Below are 26733 nucleotides of genomic sequence, written 5' to 3'. Positions count from 1 at the left end.
CCTGCTCCACTTGTCCACATGTCCGTGGTTAAGTGGACATTGGGTACAACTGCATTTTTTAGGACACTGGTGACTCTTTTTCTGACGTCTGTGTACATTATCGGTATCGCCTGCCTAGAGAAGTGGAACCTAGATGGTATTTGGTAATGGGGACACACTAACTCAATAAATTGTCTAATTCCCTGTGAATTAACGGTGGATACCGGACACACGTTTAACACCACCACATCTGCAAAGGCCTGAGTAATCTGCTTTGCAGCAGGATGACTGCTGTGATATTTCATCTTCCTCGCAAAGGACTGTTGGACAGTCAATTGCTTACTGGAAGTAGTACAAGTGGTCTTCCGACTTCCCCTCTGGGATGACAATCGACTCCCAGCAGCGCCAGCAGCAGTAGACGTTACACTCAAGGATCCATCAGAGGAATCCCAGTTAGGAGAGGACTCGTCAGACTTGCCAGTGACATGGCCTGCAGGACTATTGGCATTCCTGTCTAATGAGGAAATTGACACTGAGGGAGTTGGTGGTGTGGTTTGCGGGACCTTGGGTACAAGAGTAAGGGATTTAGTTGTCAGTGGGGATTTAGTTGTCAGTGGACTGCTTCCGCTGCCACCCAAAGTTTTTGAACTTGTCAATGACTTCTGATGAATGCGCTCCAGGTGATGTGTAAGGGAGGATGTTCCTAGGTGGTTAGCGTCCTTACCCCTACTTATTACAGCTTGACAAAGGCAACACACGGCTTGACACCTGATGTCAACATTTCTGTTAAAATAATTCCACACCGAAAGTGTGATTTTTTTTTTGTCATTTGGCAATATTCATCCCACGGACAACAGGTGTCTCCCCGGGTGCCTGACTTAAACAAACCACCTCACCATCAGAATCCTCCTTGTCAATTTCCTCCTCAGCGCTAGCAATACCCATATCCTCATCCTGGTCTACTTCAACAGTGACATCTTCAATTCGACTATCAGGAACTGGACTGTGGGTGCTCCTTCCAGCACTTGCAGGGGGCGTGCAAATGGTGGAAGGCGCCACCTCTTCCCGTCCAGTGTTGGGAAGGTCAGGCATCGCCACCGACATAATTGAACTTTCCTTGGGGATTTGTGATTTAGAAGAACGCACAGTTCTTTGCTGTGCTTTTGCCATCTTAACTGTTTTCAGTTTTCTAGCGGGAGGATGAGTGCTTCCATCCTCATGTGAAGCTGAACCACTAGCCCTGTACATAGGCCAGGGCCTCAGTTGTTCCTTGCCACTCCGTGTAGTAAATGGCAAATTGCCAAGTTTACGCTTCTCCTCAGACACTTTTTTAGATTTTTGGGTCATTTTACTGAACTTTAGTTTTTTGGATTTTACATGCTCTCTACTATGACATTGGGCATCGGCCTTGGCAGACGACGTTGATGGCATTTTATTGTCTCGGCCATGACTAGTGGCAGCAGCTTCAGCACGAGGTGGAAGTGGATCTTGATGTTTCCCTATTTTACCCTCCACATTTTTGTTCTCCATTTTTTAATGTGTGGAATTATATGCAAGTAATATATCAATAGCAATGGCCTACTGTACTGTACTATATATGTATACTGTTGGTCACCAAAATGCTGCACTGTAATACTATGTATACTGCTCACAAAAATGTAGCACAGATATGGAATGGATACTTGCAGTGACACAGAGCTGCAAGATACAGCAATGGCCTACTGTACTGTACTACTATAAGTATAATTATATACTGGTGGTCCCCAGTCCCCACAATAAAGCACACTGAGCACAGATATGGAGCGTTTTCAGGCAGAGAACGTAGATATTTTCAGCACACTGAGCACAGATATTTGCAGCACACTGAGCACAGATATTTGCAGCACACTGAGCACAGATTACGGAGCTTTTCAGGGAGAGAACGCAGCCACGTCCTCTCCGTTCAATCTCCAATGCACGAGTGAAAATGGCGGCGACGCGCGGCTCTTTATATAGAACACGAATCTCGCGAGAATCCGACTGCGGGATGATGACTTTCGGCCTCGTTCGGGCTAACCGAGCAAGGCGGGAAGAACCGAGGCTGCCTTGGAACCGTGTAAAAAAGGTGAAGTTCGGGGGGGTTCGTATCTCGGAGAACCGAACCCGCTCATCTCTACTGCTAACACAACTCTCTGCTTAATATAAATGTAGACATTACTATTGGTACAAAAGATGGATTGGTTCTCAGAACTACCTTATCCTCAGATATTAAGGAGGTTATTCAGAGACGGATGCAGATCTTGTTTCCCGCAGCAAGATCTGCGTCCATATCCTCACATGCTGGGGACCGCCTAGCATGTGTGTGGCGCTGCCTCACGATGCGTCCACAATTTAATTGCGGATGCATCGATTTATGGTCGACCCCTGGCAGTCGGTTCGTCGCCATTTTTTCTATTGGAGCAGCTACGTTTGACGCCATGCAGCACCCCCAAAAATGCTCACGTCATGTCCCCGTTTTGGATGCCACACCCCCACAATGCCAAAACGCCACCCCCTATACGCCCGCCATTTTCAATCATCTTGACTCTCCTTCCGAAGACTGGCGCCAGGACAATAAAAACTGACATCATGGAGTTGAGTATCGTGGTGGGGGTTAGGGATATGGCACGGCAGGGGGGGGGGGCGGAGAGATAACCATAGCAGACACCCCTGGAGGGTTAGGATTAGGGCACGGGAAGGGTAAAATATTTAGCCCCTGTCTGGTGTCGGCCTTCTCGCAGTCAGGATGCAGAGGTCGGTCATGTGACTGTCGGCATCCCGATCGTCATCATTTCATGCCCATCCCCTCTATCCCTCTCTCTATGATTTCCATACTTAACAGTAATTGCCTTCTCCTAGATGTCTGTAGGACGTCCTCCTAAAATCGTAGACTTTTGGCATTGAGGTCATGGCTATAAGTGATTTGAATGCTGTTCCTTAATAAATATTAAGCTTTTTGGAAGAATTCTATATTTTCCCATCTCTGGAGTCTGTAAGAGGATCTTACCTTCAAGAAGAACTGTGGTCCTAGCAGACATACTAGATAAGGCTGCCATCTATTTATGGACCAGACTCAATTTCAGCATTTCTTCATCATCAAACGAATGTATACATTCATTTTTTTTTAACATATACTGATGCTTTTATACCTGTGCCCTTTCCTAATGGATTAAATCTTTTACTGTCTGATGTGCTGGAAAGATTCTGTTTTTAAGAATGTGCTCATCAAAACAAGATTTTTGTACCGATATGTTTAGGAGTCTGTCCAAGGCAAATAAGATGATTGGATATACTGTAGTAGCCACCCACGTAAGATGTTCTTTTCCCTTTTGCCGTCAGGGAGACGTTATAGGTGTCTGGGATGCTGAACCAGTAGGCTGAGGAATAGTTTCCTCCCCTCTGATTGTTAGCTTGAAATCTTAGCTAATTTCATCTATTGATGAATTTTTATATGATTTGAGTGAACTGTATGTAATTTTGCTATACATGCTTCATGCTGTAGTGACAATAAAGTATTACAGGTTGAGTATCCCATATCCAAATATTCCAAAATACGGAATATTCCGAAATACGGACTTTTTTGAGTGAGAGTGAGATAGAGTAACCTTTGTTTTTTGATGGCTCAATGTACACAAACTTTGTTTAATACACAAAGTTATTAAAAATATTGTATTGAATGACCCTCAGGCTGTGTGTATAAGGTGTATATGAAACATAAATGAATTGTGTGAATGTAGACACACTTTGTTTAATGCACAAAGTTATAAAAATATTGGCTAAAATGACCTTCAGGCTGTGAGTATAAGGTGTATATGAAACATAAATGCATTCTGTGCTTAGATTTATGTCCCATCTCCATGATATCTCATTATGTTAGGCAATTATTCCAAAATACGGAAAAATCCCATATCCAAAATACCTCTGGTCCCAAGCATTTTGGATAAGGGAGACTCAACCTGTATTATCTTCTTATCTTATTGTTTCATTATCCCGTTGGAGTCATATATCTGTTTAAGCAAGAGTTTTATGTTATTCAAATTACATTTCCTAAATTAAACTTCTAATGCTCCTGTAGAATCCAATTCTGAATGGGAACATATACCTTCTATTGTATTTAAACTCCTTGTAGGGATTTGCATCGAGCACCAATGTCCAGGAACCACTGATAGCTTGCAGTTGATGGTTTTACAATCAATGGTGAAGGCCTGATGTCTGATGTTGCTTATGGATGCAATTTCTTTTCTAAGCATGCACCAGCACTGTGTTTTAGATTAGGGAATACTCTGAGATTTTCTGACTCCCTTCCAACCTAAATGTTCTAAGTGTGGAATTTTCTTAAAATGATGCAGTGGATACAAACTCCCAGTACGCCGGCATTTTATATCACATGCGTTTTTGAAACTTAGAACCCGATCTGCTGCTAGATTAGCAGACTGTTGTTTCCTAGGTAGCCAGCACTACCTTTGGTTTGTAGCTGTTGCTGGGACCAATGAGAAGACAATCCTCTGCATTGTAAAAATCATAAAACAAAAATATTGTAGCGCATATAGATTGGGCAAAAATGTATTGCTTCATTTCAAAAGATAACAAATACAATTTAATAAAACCAACAAACATAACCACCGGCCGGTAATTGAAACACATCAATATATTATTTTAAAAAAACATAAAATATGCTCTCTTCTGTCTGAACACTATTAAAAAAAAAAAAAATAGACAAAAGCTCATTCAGCAATATCCTCTTTAGTGTATATTTTGACTGCTGTATTAAATCAGTGATAAGTGGAAGGTGATAACACACCAACCAATCATTACAGGTTTCACCTTCCACTTTTGAGTTCTCCAGGCTTAATACATTTGCCCTAATGTGCCTCCCTTATACCCCTTTTACACCGGCAGCATATAACATGGGTTATTGCACATGAACGCGCATAACCTGTGTTGCTGCTTGGTGTAAAAGGGCAGAGTTGGAATAATCCGGGTCGAGTTACCCGTTATTCCAACACGGGTAGTTTGCGGGGATGAACACGTGTTCAACCCAGCAAACTGTTTAGTGTAAACGGGAGCCGGATCGCGCGTCTCCGGTCTAAATGGGGTCTGACGCGGGTCGCAGCCAGGTAGCTCCTGTGTCAGGCTCCCGGCTGCAACCCGCTATTTAGGTCTAAAAGCGGTATAAGTAGTCATTGTGTGTTACATTACACCATATAAAACATTAAGTTTTTCAGAAATGGGGACAGGAGACTTTCTAATACCCAAATCTTTCCCATCTTTGTTTATATAACTACAGAAGTCATTTCATTGGATGTGGTAGGTTTTCTAATTTTCTAGTGCTGGTCAGCCATATTGTCCTTACACACTGTATGCATTTCATTCAATATCTCATAACTAGGAAAAAGTAAACAGAAATGCGGTATGATATTAAAGTGCAGATTTTAATCTAAAAATTTCTGTAAATACTACAGTACTTATTGCACTTTCAGAAAAGACGAAGAATTTCTTGGTAGCACATAGCATAAAAAGGCTAAAGGAGGTTCAGCACAGGGGTGAGAAGAGCCTCAGTTAAAGTAGTAGTGCGTTTCAGTGGATGTGAGGCAAGCTACAGTATGTGCTGTTGCTGCACTGGGATAGAGAGCAGTTCGTAGAAAACACTGCAGCAGAGTAGATAGAGGGGGGCATACTGTACTACAACATTAAGCAAAGAGGGCAAGGGTGGTGAACATTGCACTTAGGATAGCAGTTGGGGAATTACGGTGTAAAACATACTACACAATTTTCAAACTGAACATAGTTTCACTTTGTTCCCAGTTAGCGTTAAAGCTAAAAACAGAGAAGAAACAGAGGTTGGAGGCACTTACCTCAGGAATTGAAGAGAGAAAGGGTTTAATGTAAATATTGGAGTCATGGACTTTCAAATCATGATCACCAAGTCCTACACCTATTGTTGCTATTACACGAGCCTGTGTACAAAGAAAATTCAACTTGTGTTAAAACAAATGTGGATAACGTGAAAAAGAAATAAATTCGTTGTGACAACTGTCTTATTCAAGTACATTTGTTACGTAAATCTTTAAAACATTTTTTTTTTACCATGTCCTCCAAAAGTTTTAGGCATTCTAATTAGTTCCATTTATTTAAATATTAGGACAAAGTTGTGAAAAGGAAATAAAATAAATCGTGTACAGTAAATATTAACACAGATGTACAAAATCTTATAATTTGCAAAAATACAAATGGTACTACATACTGTACTGTATGTTGCATTGCAAGTCTTAAAGACATGTAATGTTACCTTTATCAGTTTACCAATGTGGCGATTAATTATTTACAAGGACAACCAGACAATATCTGTGTTATATATGTGCAATAGTATTACGCTTTGTGCTGACACCAATGTTTGATGCAAGTACCAATTTTTACTGGTCAATTTTGTTTCTTTTAACTTTGCTACGCATATGCATGCTCAATTAAACTCTGGCTGCTATCTCAAGTAAACTTGAGTGTGGTTTCCAATAAACAATGAGAAACAGACATAGAAACATACCTAAGGAGAATCTATTTCAAATAATAAATCCGAGTAATTAAAAAACAGAATCAATTTATACACTTGCACTTTCAAAATACGGACCAAACAATGCATTTCGTTTGACCAATAGTTTAAGATAAAAAAGTATTCTGCATTAGCTAACAATAGACCAAATCACCTTACTGGTGCCAGCAAATATAACTATTCAAATAAGTATTAATGTTCTAAGTTCCAGAAGTTGTAATGACAACCTTTTTTTTTGCGTGGAAAAAAAAACTCTCAAAACACTTGTATGATGTAATAATCACTTTTTCTTGTGTCGACTTGCATAATTCAGAATGAATACCTTGATTAGGAAAATACTCCACACAATAGCTTACTGGCACTCACTGTGTCAGTATGGACTGCGCAAGCCAACACAAACACCAGCAACATAAATTAAATTAATTGCCATGTTTTTAAGCTAATGGAGCATTATATCAAACTAGTGGTACAAAAATACAATGCTTGACCTATATTAAGGGGTGGTCTTCAGGTTGCCGGTGGCAGGGCTCCCGACGTCCACCATACCGGCACTGGAATCTCGACTGCCGGCATACCGACAGATTTTCTCCCTCTTGGGGGGTCCACGACCCCCCTGGAGGGAGGATAGATAGCGTGGTGCGTGTAGCGCGCCAACGCGCCCGCAGCGAGTCCACAAGGGGCTCATTTGCACTCGCCCAGCTGTCGGTATGTCCGCGGTCGGGATTCTGGCGCCGGTATGCTGGTCGCCTGGAGCCCGACCGCAACACATACTACACCCATATTATGAATGTGCAGTTAACATAAATGTTATAATTATTAAAATTTATATTAATGTCTGAGTCAGATTAAATATTTAATATAGATACTTCTTAATGCTTTTTTTCCAAGCAAAAATGAAAGCTTTAAAAATAAAATGTAAAAATGTTAACTTAAATAATCCCCTTTGGCAACATGGAGGGATTCTTCAACATTTCAACATAGGTTTTTTACTGCATAGGTTGGCATAAATCTATTGCAGTGATCACAGAGAGACATAAGGGGTCATTTCGACCCGATCGCATGCTGCAGTTGTTCACAGCGGTTGGGTCAGAATTGCACATGCGCCAGCGCCGCTGTGGTTACCTAGCGATCGCCTCTGCCTGATTGACAGGTCGCTGGGTGGGAGGGGGGGGCACGGCGGCGTTTGGCCGCTGTTTTCAGGGCACAGTCCCCGGCCAATGCAGGCGCTGCGACCTAGGGCAGGAACGAGTAACTCCCGGCCAGCCGCAGGAGCTGCGCTGGCTGGGAGTTACTCTTCAAGTACAAAAGTATCGCCACTGTGCGACGCTTTTGCACTTGTGCTGAGGGGGGGGGGGAGACGGGGCGGTGGTGGCTGGACTGACATGCGGGGAGGACTAGTCCTGTGTGCCGGGCGTCCCCCCCGCATGTCTGGGAAGATGATCGCAGCTGTGCTATGACCCCCCCATAGTACTTTGATATAAACATGTACATATATTATATATATATATATATATATATATATTTCTGTGGGGTCCGGCACTCACTAATACTGTTGTATCTGTCCCCGTTGCCTTCCGCAAATGCAGCCAAACTGCTAGATATGGAGAGAATTTCGGCGGCACTCAGGAGAGTAAGAAACACAAACGCAGCCACTTAAAGCCACTGATCACAGCTGTGCTATGACCCCCATAGTACTTTGATATAAACATGTAAATATATAATAATATATATATATAATTATATATATATATATATATATATATATATATATATATAAATAATACACATACAAGATGGGTCACCCGATATTGCACGGGTCCATTTTGTAACGTGTAGCATCAACGTTAGCATATTATTTGGGTAGTGCCAAAAATGCTACTTAGAAACTATACAAAAGCTCTAATTACAGAAATAAAATAAAAATCTAACTAAACAAAATGTTATTTCAGTAAAACTAAATTCATATTATTTCAGCTATGACTTAATAATAATCTAGATTTATTATTTTTACATTTTTATTACAATAATTATTTTATAAAAGTCTAACAAAAACATTATATAAATTTCTTTCATTTTAACAATGCTTAGTGCTAATATTTGTACTAATACTTATATTGTACCTTATACAGTACTAATTTATAAACAAAGCTTAAAGTAAAATTAGAATTTCTGGACATTATATACAATATTGCAAGGTTTTTTTTAAAGGAGAGTGTACATAAAGATTTGTATCTGTTCCTACTCTACAGTATCCTACATACAGTTGACCATGGGAGAAGCAGTCGTCTTGTAGTTGAAGCTGCACAACTTTTAAGTGTCCATGGGATTTATTGATCAACATGGCAAAACTTAATCGTTCTGGAAATTGCAAGCGTTTACATTGAAACAGTATTTCAGATGTTATTTGTGGTATTCTCTCCACAACCAGTTTGTATTTGTGCTCCAATGACATGAGACCACAAAGCTTTTATTATTAGCCTTGTGCTATTGCAGTGCTTAGGCAGATCTAAATTTTGTAGACACCATAGCTGGTGCTTGGAGATGATCTTATCTAGAAACGCCGGTTTGGGACGTGTTGACTGTCAAAGTCAGAAAAATATCACGCTGCACATTGCCGTATATGCACCTCATGCGTGTGCCCGCTGCACGTGCATGAGCCCTCCCGTGCGTGCGTATACTCGCAGTCGCGTGCACTCGCAGGCGCACGGTATGCGCATTTACGGTAGAGTTTGTGTGCGTCTAGCGGGCGACTCAATCGTTACATATTTTAGTCATATAATGTATTTTGTAGATTATGGTCCCGTTGATAGAATCTGAAAGTTTAGTTAATGTAGCATGTTCAGAGACAGAGAGATCCCTCTTTGTTTGATACGAAGGGTCAGACAGGGGTTACACAGTGGTGTTTAGTATCCATCGGAAGGGTATATAATTAGCAATATTCCGGTGTTGGTTAGAAACGGATTAATCGCTCGTGCGTATAGTTATGACTATAAGAAGTTTATGGACATTTACTATATTTGCAGTTTATTACCCATGCGGCAGGAAACCTGAGTTCCCCTCCCACCTGAGCAGTTTGAAATAGTCACAGCCCACCTGTATGAACCAACCTATGACCTTTTGTTATAATGCTGAGACGGATTCCTGTGTCCAATGAACAATAAGAATGTAGGGACCATTGTACTGTACTGTGTGTAAGTGTATATAAAGACAAGCCGACCTGGGCCAGCCCCATTCTACTCTTCTCAACGGTTCTCATCACTGATAATCGTAGCTGGATATCCAGGAAGGCGCATGCGATTGTTTCCCCTTGTGCGTAAGTTCTCTGCAACCATTTTACCTCCTATTAATGTTGTAAGCCATTCTCTCTCTCTTTCCCCTTAAATGTAATTTTGCCATTATTGTATTTTAACGTGTAGTAATTCTGTTAGGTGTTTGTTAGTTTGGTAGTGTATAAATTGTACTGTGTATTCTTTTGCAATTGAACGTTCATTCTCTCCCTTAAAAGGTGTTAGAACCTTATACCGGTATTTGAGTGTTTATTATATTGCTAAGTGTTCTCAGAGCGTCACGGACGCTCAAACAGCTTTTAAACTAACAAGGGTTTACACTGCGTTACATTTACACCTTATCACTGCACAAAGGTTTACAGTATAAGTACATTACTTATGGTATAGTTATTAAGGTTTTATTCTGTGAGCGTCAGCGCCGCTTGTGATCTCCTCGTGGTCTCGAGCGTCCGCTACGCTGGTAGCGTATCATTACGGTAGTCGGCAGCCTATAGCGTGCTTGCCTCTACGCATTAAGCCGTGAGCGAACGTGCCGCTCGTGCGTCTCGTCCACGGCTAAGCGTCCGCTACGCTAAGTGCGTACCCTTACGGTACCACATACTCCAATAGCGTACTGAGTCTCTTAACCTTTTAGAGTGTTTAATATAGGATAAATCAGTAGGCTTTATCAATTGGGGACTCGCCCGCTCTTCACATATCTGCACTAGGTAACTTTAGCAGACATTATCGGTCAGCAAAGGGCGGGACGGTGTTATCCCTCGTAGTGCTGACCAGATAAGCGTCTGCTTCGCTTAGTAAGGAGTGCTGAGGGAATCCGGAACCGGAAGGTAAGAACAGTACGTTATTGTCTTTTAAAACTGTTTAGTTTCTGTTTTGCGTACATACGCATAAGCACACACACCTGTATTTCTTGTTTAGTAGTATTTGTCCGTATATCATTCTCCTGATTGCCACATACCAGTGATAGCGTGCTGAGAGATTTGTTGTTATTAATAGTTAAAAGATAAAAAGTAATATTCAAGGGAATAATTGTAAAAGGCACGCACACAGTCTCGCCTAGAAATACAAGGGAGATTTGGGTGGTGTCCAGTGAATGATTACAGTTAAAGATCATTTACATTGATAAACGTGTAGTGTGTTACTGTGGACGTACTTGGTCTGTGTACACGTGTCCTTACAAGGGCAGGGCGTACGCAACGCAAGGGTCGACGCACGGAGCGTATATTACGCAACGGAGCGTACGGATACGCCCACATAATACAAACCGCACGATAGTATTGTTTTAGTAGGCGATAAGGAAGTAACGCGATAATAACGCAAATCTATCTCAAATCCAAAAAGTTAAAGTTAAAAGAAAAACTTTCTCTGTTGCAATTCTTCTGGGTTAGACTATTACTGAATGAAAGGAATTCTGTACAGAAATAAGAGTGTTCGAATGTAAGAGTGTGTATATATAAGATTTCTCTTTTTTTACGGACGTGGGAACCATAGGCCATTAGAAAGAGGTACACCAGCGAGAGTGATAGCGTGGGGTGGCTTGGGAGGCGTCCCTTGTTAGTCTAGACATATTATGAGCAGTAGAGTCTGCTGTACATAACAGACCAGGAGGTCAATGACCAGGAGGTTCAGGTACAGCAGACTAGAAGTAGAGAGCACAACCGAAGAGGGTTGGTGCGAGACCCATATAGGCCAATAAAGCTCAGGCTGAAGGAATTTGCAGCCGAAATTTTCGATTCCACTGATCGTTCCGCACATAAGATTAGTTGCTTGTGTGCAGATACGATTGTACCGCATGTGATTGTATGCATTAGCGTGTCTTGAATATTCATAAGAACGCTACTTGCACATTGTTAACGTGATTTGTGTAATTTTTTTTATTTTAAGGGAAGTAGCCTGATCACTCAGGGACATTCCAACAACTGATACTTGCTGGGGAGGGTAACATACTCCCACACGCCCGAGCAAGTAGACGTTCATAGGTGCCCTAGGTTGGGTACGGAACCTCTGGGAACTTTGGTCGCCGTATTGGCCAGCGTGGGCGGGAGTTAAGTGGGCGGACCTCAAGGCAAAACCCCCACCGCAGCCTTACCCCGAACATCTTGGTTTTTGTAAGGGTTGCCGAAGACCCTGATTTGAAGTCAGAGGTAGTGAAAGCAGCACCTGCAGAGATGGGGGCCAGTTCAGGTAAGGGGCGATCAACCGAGGTTCAGGTTGATTTGGTAAACCGACCAATCGGGTCGGTAAGGTATATCATGTGTGAGAAATATGGTCATCACACAGAAATGTTGTGCAATGAATGGCAAAGGATGACTGTGCATGACGGGGAGAAGTTTCCCCGGGTAGGTAGTTTTAACCCAGAAGTATTACAGAATTTAAGGAAAAGAGTTTGCCTGATTAAATCTTCAAAAAGGCGTATTAGACATTATGACTATTTAACATTGTGGCAACAGGAAAGTGAAATACAAAGGGGGTTGGCGCAAGCCACTGGATCTAACCCTATCAGGAAACTGATAGCCACTGCACCCCCACCACCATACATACCTGGAGAGAAATTGGTTGCAGAGAATGGCACACAAGGTTATGATAAATGTATAGAAGTTAAAGATAATGTAACTAAAGTAATTAATGCTAACACTAATCCGTGCAAGTTGTACCCTGTTTTGAACTTTCCCCAGGATTGTGACCAAGAGGATGAGCCCACAACAATATCAGCACTCTCCCTAGCAGCCACCATATCAGAAACAGCAGTGGGCACGACCCAACCTGTAAGATTAGTATCAAAGGCCCCTAGCGGAGGGACAGGTGAGGTCGTATCGACTGGTAAATACGGCACCATACACTATGCTGAAACCATTTCACCACATGTTGTAGAATCTACTCAGAATGATGTTATTGGACTTAATCCCGTTAGGGTAATAGCAGTGCCAAATGGGAAAACTGAAGCCTCAGGAGCAACTCCTGTCAGGAACATCGCCATGCACTGTCCCTTTTCCCGAGCAGAATTAAGATCAATGATGTCTGAATTCCCTGATCCTAGGAAAGACTTAGTTGCATGTCAAAAGTATATTAGAGAGCTAGGAAATTCTGCAGAGCCAAATAACAAAGATTGGAGGACAGTTTTGAGGGCATGTTTACCCCCCAATGTTGATTCGTTAAAGTTTATCGCAGATTGCAAGTTAGATGAGGAAGTACCACTAACAGACGAGTATAATCAGGATAATGTAAAGAGAATCAACTTACAGTTAGGAGTATATTTTCCTGCAGTAGTAAAGTGGAATAAAATCTTTACAATAAAACAAAAAGAAGGTGAATCCACACCAGAGTATTTTCACCGGGCTCTGCAGGATATGGCTAGGTACACTGGTATAGATGACATTAAAACTAATGTACACCACAGGGAAGTAGCTGTCTCTGTATTAATGGATGGCTTAAAAGAGGTTTTAAGGAATAGAATACAAACCACTAGGCCTGATTGGAGAGGTATGTCGGTGGATGCATTGGGAGAGGCTGCTGCTGGGCATGATCGGAATATCATCAGACACAGGGAGTCACAGAGTGATAAGCTAATGGCTGTGAGCATACAGGCCCTTACTACCCGGCCACCTCAGCCCAGAACTGTGACCCCTGTGGGTAAGTCAAGAGGTATAAAATGTTATAATTGCCACAGAGAGGGACACATGGCACGTGATTGTAAGACAAAACAAATACAAAATTCATATCAACCCCCTAGGCAACGACCAGATACGAGACATTGGGATCAAGGACCGCAGGGGTGGAGCTATGAGCCACATACAGGGGAAACAAAAAGGTATCCCCCAAGAAGAGACTGGCAAATCTCTGATAGTTCCCATCTACCCCCACCACAAGTAATTGCTGCCAGTGCGATTCAGGGAGGTCACCATACCCAATAGGGGTGTGGCCATACCTGTAATCTGCAGCCAGTGAAATTAATTGCGAGTCTTGGAAGTGAACCCGAGGTCACAATTAATGTAGCTGGTAAACCATTAAATTTCCTTGTAGATACGGGGGCGGCCAAATCAGTGATAAATTCGACAGTGGGCATGAGAACCATTGGTAAGACAATTCCAGCCATGGGAGTAACGGGAGTAGTACAGCACTACCCTTTTAGCTAACCAGCAGAGATTACAATAGGGCCTTTGCATACCAAGCATTCCTTTTTGCTGGCTGCATCGGCACCAACTAATCTCCTGGGAAGAGATTTATTGTGTAAAATGGGGTGCGTCATATATTGTACTCCTGAAGGTGTATTCCTAGACATACCTGAGAACCACGCTCAGGAAGTACAAGATATGCTAGACTCCCCATCAAAATTAATGTCACATACTGTTATGATAAATAGGAGTCCATCCCAGGTAGAAGAAATGACATCCCAAATACCAGAGTCACTTTGGACAAAAGATGGACAAGACACTGGATTAATGGCAAACGTAGCTCCAGTAGTTGTGCAAGTAAAAGATGGTAGGATAGCTCCAAAAATCCCACAATACCCTCTGAAGCCAGAGGTGGAGTTAGGAGTGTACCCCGTAATAGAGCGCTTGCTACAACAGGGCATTCTGGTAAGAACATCCAGCACTGCCAATAGTCCCATCTTCCCTGTTAAAAAGAGTGGGGGCAGGGGTTACAGGCTAGTGCAGGATCTAAGGGGGATTAACAAAATAGTTGAGAGTCAGTTCCCCGTAGTGCCAAATCCAGCTGTCATCCTTATGCAAATCCCTCCCACTGCGAAATTTTTCACTGTAATTGACCTCTGCTCCGCCTTCTTCTCGGTACCTCTACACCCTGACAGCCAATACTTATTTGCATTTACATACAGAGGAGTTCAATATACATGGACTCGCTTACCCCAAGGTTTCATAGACAGTCCAAGTATTTTCTCACAAGCTCTGCATGATTGTTTACAGTCTTTCCAACCAGTGAGTGGATCAGTATTGATACAGTACGTGGACGATTTACTACTGTGTTCAGATTAATTGGAAGCGTCCCTGAGAGATACGAAACAGCTCCTGTTTCATCTTTCAGACACAGGACACAAGGTTTCCAAAGACAAGTTACAATTATGCCAGACCCGTGTGAAGTATTTGGGACACTGTCTAACACAAGGACTGAGACACCTTACCGCTGATAGAATTCAAGCAATTCGTGACATGACCCTGCCACAAACCCAGCAACAGATCAGAACGTTTTTAGGAATGTGTGGGTATTGCCGTAACTGGATCCCAGGTTTTTCCATACTAGCATTACTTTTACAGGAAATGGTCTCATCAAACAAACCTGATCGGATTTCGCATACAGACGAATCTGAGATGGCATTTGAGAGACTTAAACAGTGCCTAACGCAGGCACCAGCATTAGGTATGCCAGACTATGGGAAACCCTTTGAGCTGTACGGAACAGAAAGTGCTGGTTGCGCGGCAAGCGTCCTAACCCAAAACCACGGTGATGCCAGCAGGCCGGTAGCATACTACAGCGCTCAGCTAGATACGGTAGCGCGATCCCTCCCCACATGCTTGCGAAGTGTTGCTGCGATAGCATTGCTAGTAACAAAAAGCGAAGATGTAGTGCTAGGACACAACCTCACAATCCATACACCGCATGCAGTGTCAGCCTTGCTAAATTCGGCCCAAACCAGACACGTCTCATCAGCGCGGTTTACAAGATGGGAATTGGCATTGATGGCCCCCGTAAACATCACCATAAAGAGATGCAGCGCATTAAATCCTGCAACGTATCTCCCAGGTGTGCCTGGTCAGGCACAAAGGGTGGAGGATGAGAGTAATGGTGAAGGAGGATTTAATACAGAGAATGACACACATGATTGTATGGAATATTTGACCCAAAATTTCACGGCAATGCCTGACATCAGTGACAACCCACTAGAAGATGTAGATTTTACTTTCTACACTGACGGTAGTTGTCACAGTCAGACGGACTCGGGAGACTTGTGTACTGGATACGCAGTCGTAGATGACCAAGGCACCATAGAAGCAGAACCGCTAGGCCCACCTCACTCAGCCCAGGTTGCTGAACTGGTTGCCCTAACCAGAGCATGTGAATTGGCTAAGGGAAAGTCAGCCAATATCTATACCGATTCTAGATACGCCTTCGGGGTAGTCCATGATTTCGGAGCCCTATGGCGCCTCAGAAATTTCATGACGGCAGCTGGTACACCGGTAGCGCATGCAGCTCACATCAAAAGGCTTCTAACAGCGATACAGGAACCCGACAGAGTGGCTGTTATCAAGTGTAAAGCACATACATATAGCCAAGACCCGGTATCACTTGGTAACAGCCGAGCAGACGAAGCTGCTAAGTTAGCAGCTGGTACCCACAGACAGACAGACATCACACAACTGATGGTATTTAATACTGTCAACACACAGAAATTGTGCGAAATGCAAAATTTGTGTTCTCCTCAGGAAAAGGCAGTTTGGAGATCAAAGGATATGGCCAGGAGTCCTCAGGACTCTGGACAGATGGACATGGTAAACCAGTGGCACCAAGAGCATACCTTCCAAGTCTAGCGGAAGCAGCACACGGGCTGACTCATCTGGGCAAAGAAGGGATGTGTAAGCTAGTAAGAGCTTATTGGTGCGCCCCAGGATTTTCCTCCCATGCGGGTAAGAGAGCAATGACATGTCTTACCTGCTTGAGGAAGAATATCGGAAAGGCAATACCAACAGAACCATCTCATATCCCTCCAACAGATGGCCCTTTCCAGGTAATACAAATCGATTTCATACAATTACCCCCTTGTCGAAATTTGAAGTATGTACTAGTTTGTGTAGATGTGTTTTCAAATTGGGTCGAAGCATTTCCTGCAGCCACGAATACCGCTATGTTTACTGCTAAGAAAATTGTGCAGGAATTTGTGTGTAGATACGGTATCCCTAGAATAATTGAAAGTGATAGGGGTACCCATTTTACAGGTGATGTCTTTTAAGGAATGTGTAAGTTGATGGGAATTGATAGTAAGCTGCACACTCCGTACCGCCCCCAGGCGAGTGCGAAGGTAGAAAGAGTGAACAGCACTATTAAAAATAAATTGAGCAAAGTTATGGCAGAAACAGGATTGACATGGCCAGAACCTTTGCTCATTGTACTATACAGCATCAGAACCACTCCCAGGTCCCCTCTTAATCTGTCCCCCTTTGAAATTCTGTTTGGTCGACAACCGCATGTTATGATTAACCCTCAGGATGATTTGAAGTGTAACAATGAAGTGACTGTAAAGTACTTGGTTAAGATGAGTAAACAGCTAAGGAATCAGAATGATAATTTGAAGTTGGTGATTCCTGATCTGCCAGATAGTAATTGTCATGACATTGAACCTGGGGATTATGTAATGATACGGAATTTTCTACACTCAGGTTGCCTTATTGACAGATGGGAAGGACCATACCAAGTCTTATTGATTAGCACGACAGCATTGAAGATTGCCGAGAGAGAGACTTGGGTTCATTCGTCCCATTGTAAGAAGGTTGCTGATCCAGAGAGGTCTCGTGATAAAGAACAGACGGTAGAGGAAGTTGTATCACTGGGGTGTCTGTTTCAGGAAGATTGAGACGGCACCTGAGCATTGAGAATAATAAGATCGGAGGCAGTTGTCGATCCCCTGTTCCCTTTTATTGTTTTTCTCCACTTCCCATCCCATCTCCCTCAATTATTTTTTTTCCCCCTTCTCATTTTTCTCCATTTCCTCCTATAAGATGGACTTGCCCCAAGAGACTGTGATCCGGATTTTCCTGTTGACCATGATGTTGACCAGAGCAGTCTGTTCCGGCGATGGAGGTCGAGAGAGGTTCTGGAATGGGTTCTGATGACAGAGATGGAGGCGTAGTGTAAAGATATGAGACAGAGGGTAAAACTGTATTTATGGCATTGCAATCTTTATAGCGTTTAATGTACTTTTTATTCCTTCTGTTCCCATGTCTCTCTGGCTTGTGTCACTATTACCCCATGTGTGTGTTCATCCATTACCCTATATATTCTGTACTATAATCTTACCCAGGTAAATACAGGTGTGCTGTGACCTTGCACCTAGTGCTGTCATGTTATGTTCTTGTAGGAGAATGCCAGTCTGGTATGAGGTTACTACAGGTTATCATTGCCATGCCTATTGAGTCCATCTATGATCCTTATATGGTCACACAGGAAATACATTTGAGGACCAGGTAATGTATCTTTGAAGCTTCTCCTCCACAGGGGACAATCAGGACTTAAACCAATTTCCCTGTCATTGTTCCTTCTGTTTACTGTCCCCTGTCCCATCCTGGTCTCTCACAGACAACTCGGAGCCTGACCCAGCATGTGGTCAGCAGGAGAAGGCCAGCTGTGGGAGGGAGTAGGGAAATACCTGAGGTGGGATACCACCAATCAGGAACCTGCGTCTCCTCCCCAGGTGAGCGTGGCATGATGGGCATTTGGAAGGTTTTAAAAGAGGTTGCGCAGGTCAGCTCCTCATGTTAGTCGCAGGACTCTGGCTAAGGGGTGATTCTCTGCCAGGGTACCTTGTGGAACGCATCAACAGTGCTGTGTGGAGTTATATGTACTTACTATTGCAGGGACTAATCTGCTATCACTGCTGTGTGGACTCAGTGATAGTTCTGCTGTGTGGACCTGTTTATCTGGAACTTCTGTGTGGAATTACTGTGGACCCAAATCATCTACTGGGACTTACTATCTGGACTGCTACCTGTATACTGTTTCTGGGCTATATTTACTTCTGCTTCCTGTGAATTATCTACTACTGTGTGCGGTGAGAAATAAACCATCACTTTGGTTTCATCGGCTCTGTGTCTGAGTGATTAGAAGAACCCCGTATCTTCACATTTGGCAGGAGCGGTGGGATCATTCAGACACCAAACAATGACAGCAGGAAGCGTGAAGGCCCAGCAGAGAACAGAGGATCAGGCCATATGTAATGCAAGAGGATCTGCAGTGAGGTGGTAACAAGTGAGCAGGTGTCAGTCCTGTGCAAAAGAAAATGTTTCCGAGGAAAGAAAATGAACGCCTCAAGTCTCCCAGGGCAGTGGAGCTCGTGGATGGAGGTGTGTCGGTGTATCGGCAGGCTGGTAAGCCGGATCTGTTATTGATTGCTATAAAGATGCAGTCCATTTGGGAGTACTGGAATGAAGCTATGCGGATGATCAGTGGCTGGAGAGTATCCAGTATACAGGAAAAGTTGTGTTACCTGGGGGATGCATTCCTGCACTGTAAAAGTGAGGCAGCCTCATGGAATCTGCTGGGGGAGCCAGAGTTTGTAGAATTTAGCGAGGAAGTGAGTGCTACAGTGACCCAAGTTATACAGAGAAGTCAATATTCTGAGGCTGAAGGGCAAGTCCAGAATCAATTATCTTCTGGGCTAGAGCCAGAGGAAATATCCAAAATGGGGCCGCTGCAACCCAGGCAGATAACTGAGGGGTCCGCCTTGCAAGTGCCTGTTACCAAGGGAGCAAAGTCCTTGTCAGCGGGGCCCATAACCACATTGGAAGAAATGAGCATGGAGGAGCTGATAGCAGAATGCCAGCTGCGAGGCATCCCTTTCCAATTCTGCACTCGCAGGGAAATCCTCCAGCTTATTCTCCAGGATCAGCGGGATCCAACAAAAGCGTTCACCGATTACCGGACGTGGATCCTTCGTCTCGGCCCAGGGATGAGTGTGTGGGAACAGCTGGAGTGTCTGGAGGAGTGCTTCATTGTGGCAGAGGAAGAGGCAATGGATCGGGGGCTCCTGGATACCCCAGCATGGCTAGACCAGTGTTGCAGGGTGGATGCAGAAAGGTACCGTCTGCAACAGCTTCTCCCACACCCAAGGGAAGCAGTTGCCCGGTGTACTATGCTGGGAGAGGCTAGCGCTGAAGTGAAGGCTGTGCCCACAATACAGACATCCCAGGAGGAGCTGTGCTACACCTTCCCTTTTGCTGAGGTGGAAGATGTAGACCTAGTAACCAGCTGCCAGGGAATCAATGAAGACTGTGCCCAAGAGATCACCATGGATGGGGGAGTATTGTTCCACTCCCCGACTACAAACATACCAGTCACGGATGGCCTCTTGCTCCAGGATGCCCAGCTTATTCAGCTGGGGGAGGCTCATCGCGATGGATTGGCAATGGCAGCCCCATTCATTTCACTGAGGAAGGCTGATGAGAACATGCCCTGTGTATCTCCTGCTACCCTAACTCCACAAGAAGTTTATGAAGGATTATTCCATTTTAACGATTTGGGGAATGAGGAGCTGCGATGTGAATACTGGTACGTACCCTGTGATTCAACAGTGACATTGGTAGCAGAGACTGTTAACATAATATCAGAGCAGGAACCAGAAAAGGATGTGTTGCACCACCGTAATACCTGTGAAAGTGTGGACTGTAACTATGTGCCGAGGGATGTGCCTGCCATAAGCCAGATCCAAGCAACTACAGATCAAGTGGAGGTTGGGAGATGCCGCTTGCTATCTCGTCTCCTTTACCAGGGTGAAGGCACAGTGCCACCCACACCCCTTCCATCTGCAGAGCAAGAGCAAGTTGTGGAGATAATTGTGGAAGCTTCAGTTGTTAAAACCCTGACTGGTACCCCACCAGCTACCAAGCGCACAGGACTGGCGGGGGAGGAGGTTATCCAGGAGGAGGTGTGCGCAGAAGGAGCTGCAGGTGAGATACTGGCTTTTGAGGGGGGAGCGCGGGCACAGGACCAGCCTGTGCTGGTGACTCCCCTGCAGCCACCAGCTGAATTGTTTCTGATGAAGGGTCCATCCTCAGCACTAGGTATTGAGACCACGTGCTGTACGGAAATTTGCCAGCCCCCTAGTTGGGGTTTGAGGAAGGAAGGACTGGACAGAGTTGCGGAAGTGCTGGGGGCAGAACCCCAACATTGGCCTGCCTTTAGGCAGCTGTTCCTTGTGCAAGGGGGGGGAGGTGGAAGGTACTCCCTGCCCCGTTGTGCCAGAGGCACAGGTATTAGTACACCCAATAGGTGGGCCGGGTATAAAAGTTTGCAATGTTGCGGAGTGGGGATACCCAACATCTGAATTGCTAAATCCCCTGCTGGTGAAAATGAATGTGTCATATTGTAATATTGTCTTTGCTGGTTGTTTAACACTACTGCCTCTAACCACATGGGTCTGGTGTGACATCACCCTGTGGGACTCAGGTGGTACAACCATGCATGATGTTCTCTCCCCTGCACCCACCGCTCCTGGGTGGTAATGTTTCCTCAACACTTCAGAACAGGAATAAAAAGTAGAGGAAGGAATGCAAAGATATGAGACAGAGGGTAAAACTGTATTTATGGCATTGCAATCTTTATAGCGTTTAATGTACTTTTTATTCCTTCTGTTCCCATGTCTCTCTGGCTTGTGTCACTATTACCCCATGTGTGTGTTCATCCATTACCCTATATATTCTGTACTATAATCTTACCCAGGTAAATACAGGTGTGCTGTGACCTTGCACCTAGTGCTGTCATGTTATGTTCTTGTAGGAGAATGCCAGTCTGGTATGAGGTTACTACAGGTTATCATTGCCATGCCTATTGAGTCCATCTATGATCCTTATATGGTCACACAGGAAATACATTTGAGGACCAGGTAATGTCTCTTTGAAGCTTCTCCTCCACAGGGGACAATCAGGACTTAAACCAATTTCCCTGTCATTGTTCCTTCTGTTTACTGTCCCCTGTCCCATCCTGGTCTCTCACAGACAACTCGGAGCCTGACCCAGCATGTGGTCAGCAGGAGAAGGCCAGCTGTGGGAGGGAGTAGGGAAATACCTGAGGTGGGATACCACCAATCAGGAACCTGCGTCTCCTCCCCAGGTGAGCGTGGCATGATGGGCATTTGGAAGGTTTTAAAAGAGGTTGCGCAGGTCAGCTCCTCATGTTAGTCGCAGGACTCTGGCTAAGGGGTGATTCTCTGCCAGGGTACCTTGTGGAACGCATCAACAGTGCTGTGTGGAGTTATATGTACTTACTATTGCAGGGACTAATCTGCTATCACTGCTGTGTGGACTCAGTGATAGTTCTGCTGTGTGGACCTGTTTATCTGGAACTTCTGTGTGGAATTACTGTGGACCTAAATCATCTACTGGGACTTACTTTCTGGACTGCTACCTGTATACTGTTTCTGGGCTATATTTACTTCTGCTTCCTGTGAATTATCTACTACTGTGTGCGGTGAGAAATAAACCATCACTTTGGTTTCATCGGCTCTGTGTCTGAGTGATTAGAAGAACCCCGTATCTTCACACGTAGATTTCCAAGAACAACATAACCACCAAGCAAAGGCGAGTATCAGAAAACGATCTGGTAGCATTGACCATAGAAGGAATTGTGAAGGATTGTTAGCTGAAGAAAACTGCATCTGTAGGCATTGTGATAACTTAGTTGAGAAAGGGTGCATCAAGAAATGTCAGTCCAATTTTACATTAACATGGATCGGCATCCATTGGGTGACTATCACTCATTAGTGGGTAAGGTGTTAAACCAAACAGACTGTTGGGTATGCTCTCAAGTACCTCAAGGTCACAGCAAGTCAGGACTAGTACCATTTCCTTTAACGATAGGGGAGGTACTTGAGTTAAGTGGTGGGAGGCCGGTGGACAAGAGGTTTAATATCTCTAGTCCTCCTAGTTTGAAGCTCCACCAATACCATGTGGATAGGTCCTTAGTGTGTTTTAACATTTCCAATCCCCGAAAGCCGGGAAATTGGGAAGTGTCATGGAGTAACCAAACCATGACAGTCTCACATAGAGCCGACAGATTGCCCATAGACACAGAACTTATACGCCAGATAGCCGACCATAGGAAATTCTTTCGGTATAGGTACACCTTAGGAAGTAGGATCATGCGAGTTGGAGAAGTATCACCAGGATACTGTGCACAGATCGTACAAACTGATACGTGTACTAAACAGATGGAAGAATTAGGGTTAGGAGAGTTCACATGGAAAATCTGTAATATGGTTATGTCACACTCCGTCCCATATGTTCTCCCCGATGATGCATACTTCATATGCGGGAGGAAGGCGTATAAGTGGCTTGCCCCAAACTCAGAAGGGTTATGTTATATTGGAAAAGTACTGCCTGAGGTAATGACTGTATCCCACACAAAAATGAAAGATATTCACCGCAGTGCCCAAGCTCCTTATACTCACACTCATTACGAGCACATCGTTAAACGGCACCTGATAGAAAGAACAGAGCATCCGGCTTCTGACCTGATCCATGAATCCACCGGGATTCAATTCCTAATCGCGTTAGATATCACTCGCACCGCCAGAGGAGTGATAAATTCTAAATATATATCTGCGCTTGCAAATTTATTAGACAATATCACTGAAATGTATGATGACACATTCAGGTATACTGGGAGAGAGTTACAAACTGGTTCAGCATAGGATGATTCTCAATTATCTCACGGCTGTGACAGGCGGGTATTGTGTTACCCTAGCGACTCAGTATTGAATAAAGTGCTGCACGTATATTACAAACAGCACTGAGGACCCAGCCGAGGTCATAGACCAAAAGATGGATGACATTTTGCAATTAAAATGGGAGTTCCGAAGGAAACACAATCTCGCCCTTGCCGCTGTGGGTAATGAGCTGACCAGTTGGGTGTCATGGTTGAACCCACGAAATTGGTTCTCTGGTTTAGGAGAATGGGCCCAGGGTATTATCATGGATGTAGGGAAATTTCTTTTGTGTATTCTGGGTGTCATCATATTGGTCGGTCTGATATTTAGATGCGTTCAGGTTTTATCAAAGTGTAAACGTAGCGCCCGAGTGATGAGTTTGAGAAGTGAAGATACTGTAATAACAACGACTGATTTGATTTACGACCCAACCATTGAGACAATGTTGTGATGAAAATGTGATTCCACGGTCCGTTTCTTTCACCCGTTTCTCCATTGTTTTCCTCCAAGGTACAAAGACATCCGCTTGGAAGAAGAAGAATTTGACAACCTTTTACACAGACCATTGATGGACAATGCCATAGACCCCCAATATCCCTAGCGATTTTAAAATTTTACGATAGCCCAACACTTTTGTAAGTCTATGGACATTGAGAAAGCTTTTTGCTCAAGCAATTATAGCAAAAGCATCGGGAGACTACAGTCAACATGTACATCAAGACAAGACACCAGACAAGACTTCAATCAACAAATGTATATTAAACTCACATAGTTTATGACTGCATTTACCATAATTGCTCCTTATCTTCATCTCTACAACCTTCAGGTAATGACACACATAGTCGATAGGGAATATAGGCACAGATATCAGCACTCACATATCCCCCCCATTCATGTATCATCAACTAAAATGTGCTCCCCCATTTTGTTGCAACCAAAAGCCGAAAAGAGCTCGGTAAAGTTTGACAGCCCATCCACAGACCCGTACCACGGGATAAGAAGGAATTCAAATGTATACTTCGCAATACCTCGAAGCTTGATTTAAAACACGTTCGGCACGATGATACATGACCCCTCAAACATGGACTCATACATACATGCTTCTACTATCTCACTAGGTCATACCGTTTTCCCACCTTCTTCTCTTCTCCCTTACCCAATCATAGAAATGTATTATACATGACATATATTTTTCTCTTTTTGAACTGTTTTAGGAAGTGGCAGTTATTGGTGACTGCCAAAGGGTGGACTGTCAAAGTCAGAAAAATATCACGCTGCACATTGCCATATATGCACCTCATGCGTGTGCTCGCTGCACGTACATGAGCCCTCCCGTGCGTGCGTATACTCGCAGTCGCGTGCACTCTCAGGCGCACGGTATGCGCATTTACGGTACAGTTAGTGTGCGTCTAGCGGGCGACTCAATCGTTACATATTTTAGTCATATAATGTATTTTGTAGATTATGGTCCCGTTGATAGAATCTGAAAGTTTAGTTAATGTAGCATGTTCAGAGACAGAGAGATCCCTCTTTGTTTGATACGAAGGGTCAGACAGGGGTTACACAGTGGTGTTTAGTATCCATCAAAAGGGTATATAATTAGCAATATTCCGGTGTTGGTTAGAAACGGATTAATCGCTCGTGCGTATAGTTATGACTATAGGAAGTTTATGGACATTTACTATATTTGCAGTTTATTACCCATGCGGCGGGAAACCTGAGTTCCCCTCCCACCTGAGCAGTTTGAAATAGTCACAGCCCACCTGTATGAACCAACCTATGACCTTTTGTTATAATGCTGAGACGGATTCCTGTGTCCAATGAACAATAAGAATGTAGGGACCATTGTACTGTACTGTGTGTAAGTGTATATAAAGACAAGCCGACCTGGGCCAGCCCCATTCTACTCTTCTCAACGGTTCTCATCACTGATAATCGGGAGCTGGATATCCAGGAAGGCGCATGCGATTGTTTCCCCTTGTGCGTAAGTTCTCTGCAACCATTTTACCTCCTATTAATGTTGTAAGCCATTCTCTCTCTCTTTCCCCTTAAATGTAATTGTGCCATTATTGTATTTTAACGTGTAGTAATTCTGTTAGGTGTTTATGTTAGTTTGGTAGTGTATAAATTGTACTGTGTATTCTTTTGCAATTGAACGTTCATTCTCTCCCTTAAAAGGTGTTAGAACCTTAGACCGGTATTTGAGTGTTTATTATATTGCTAAGTGTTCTCAGAGCGTCACGGACGCTCATACAGCTTTTAAACTAACAAGGTTACACTGCGTTACATTTACACCTTATCACTGCACAAAGGTTTACAGTATAAGTACATTACTTATGGTATAGTTATTAAGGTTTTATTCTGTGAGCGTCAGCGCCGCTTGTGATCTCCTCGTGGTCTCGAGCGTCCGCTACGCTGGTAGCGTATCATTACGGTAGTCGGCAGCCTATAGCGTGCTTGCCTCTACGCATTAAGCCGTGAGCGAACGTGCCGCTCGTGCGTCTCGTCCACGGCTAAGCGTCCGCTACGCTAAGTGCGTACCCTTACGGTACCACATACTCCAATAGCGTACTGAGTCTCTTAACCTTTTAGAGTGTTTAATATAGGATAAATCAGTAGGCTTTATCATGACGGTGACATTACCAACCCAGCAATAAAGGCAGGTCGGGCCGCCAGTCTGAAAGGAGTCTCAACCGGGTCGCTTCCGGGATGGACCTGCATACAAAATCCTTGGTGTGACCCGGCATAGCAGTGTGAAAGGGGTAGAGGTGTGATTATTACAGGTTATCTAGTTCAGGAAAGCTTATACTGTGTGGAGATGACTTGAAATGGCTCCTGAAAACACAACAGTTATTTATGTCCCTTTCACACTGCCAACCTGGGTCACTGAAACCGGTTTCAATCTGTGTCACAACAGCTTGAAACCCCATTTAAACTACAACATGGACCAGGGTTATTGCCAGAGCTTCCCTCTGTCCACTCTCCATAAGCTTGTAACAGCACCAGTGTGTTTGCACTGCACTGTTACCCAGGTCCTTCCCTGTTCGCTCCCTAGATTGGACACCCAGGTCACTGTACCCCAGTTATTTTTCAGGGCCCCTTTTAGACTGAGCCTGACCAGGGACAACTCGGCAATAACCCAGGTCAGTGTAGCAGTGTAAAAGGGGTATTATGAAAAGTGGCAAAAACACAGCACATTTTATGCACCTATTTTCCATTTTGCCCAACATGCCCACATACAACTTTATTTAGCTTTTTTATTACAGTTGTTCCATAATAACCGTTTATTATACTCATCTACCCCTAAAATTGCATAAGGAGATAGTCTTTATTATTGTGTCACCTCTTTATATAGTAATTACTGCATCATTTAATTAAGTTTTTATCAATAAAAATATGTTTTGCTGTATAAAAAGAACCTCAATGGGAAGAAAATGACATTCCATTGAAAGCCACAGATCATTGGCACCACCGTA

At 43.7% G+C, this 26733-nt stretch overlaps 1 long non-coding RNA gene across 1 annotated transcript in view; it reads right to left on the bottom strand.

Annotated features, from left to right (window-relative positions):
- Positions 1-5857: 5857 nt before the first annotated feature.
- The window catches only part of LOC134947593 (uncharacterized), a 29921-nt gene continuing 9045 nt past the window's right edge, over positions 5858-26733 (bottom strand). The window contains exon 3 of the long non-coding RNA XR_010182641.1: positions 5858-5954. This is a non-coding gene — a long non-coding RNA (uncharacterized LOC134947593). The remainder of the gene's footprint in view (positions 5955-26733) is intronic.

This window comes from Pseudophryne corroboree, chromosome 8 (genome assembly GCF_028390025.1).
Source record: "Pseudophryne corroboree isolate aPseCor3 chromosome 8, aPseCor3.hap2, whole genome shotgun sequence".
Taxonomy (NCBI): domain Eukaryota; kingdom Metazoa; phylum Chordata; class Amphibia; order Anura; family Myobatrachidae; genus Pseudophryne; species Pseudophryne corroboree.
Note: the sequence above shows the minus strand (reverse complement) of the source record. Positions and strands in the feature narration are given on the sequence as shown.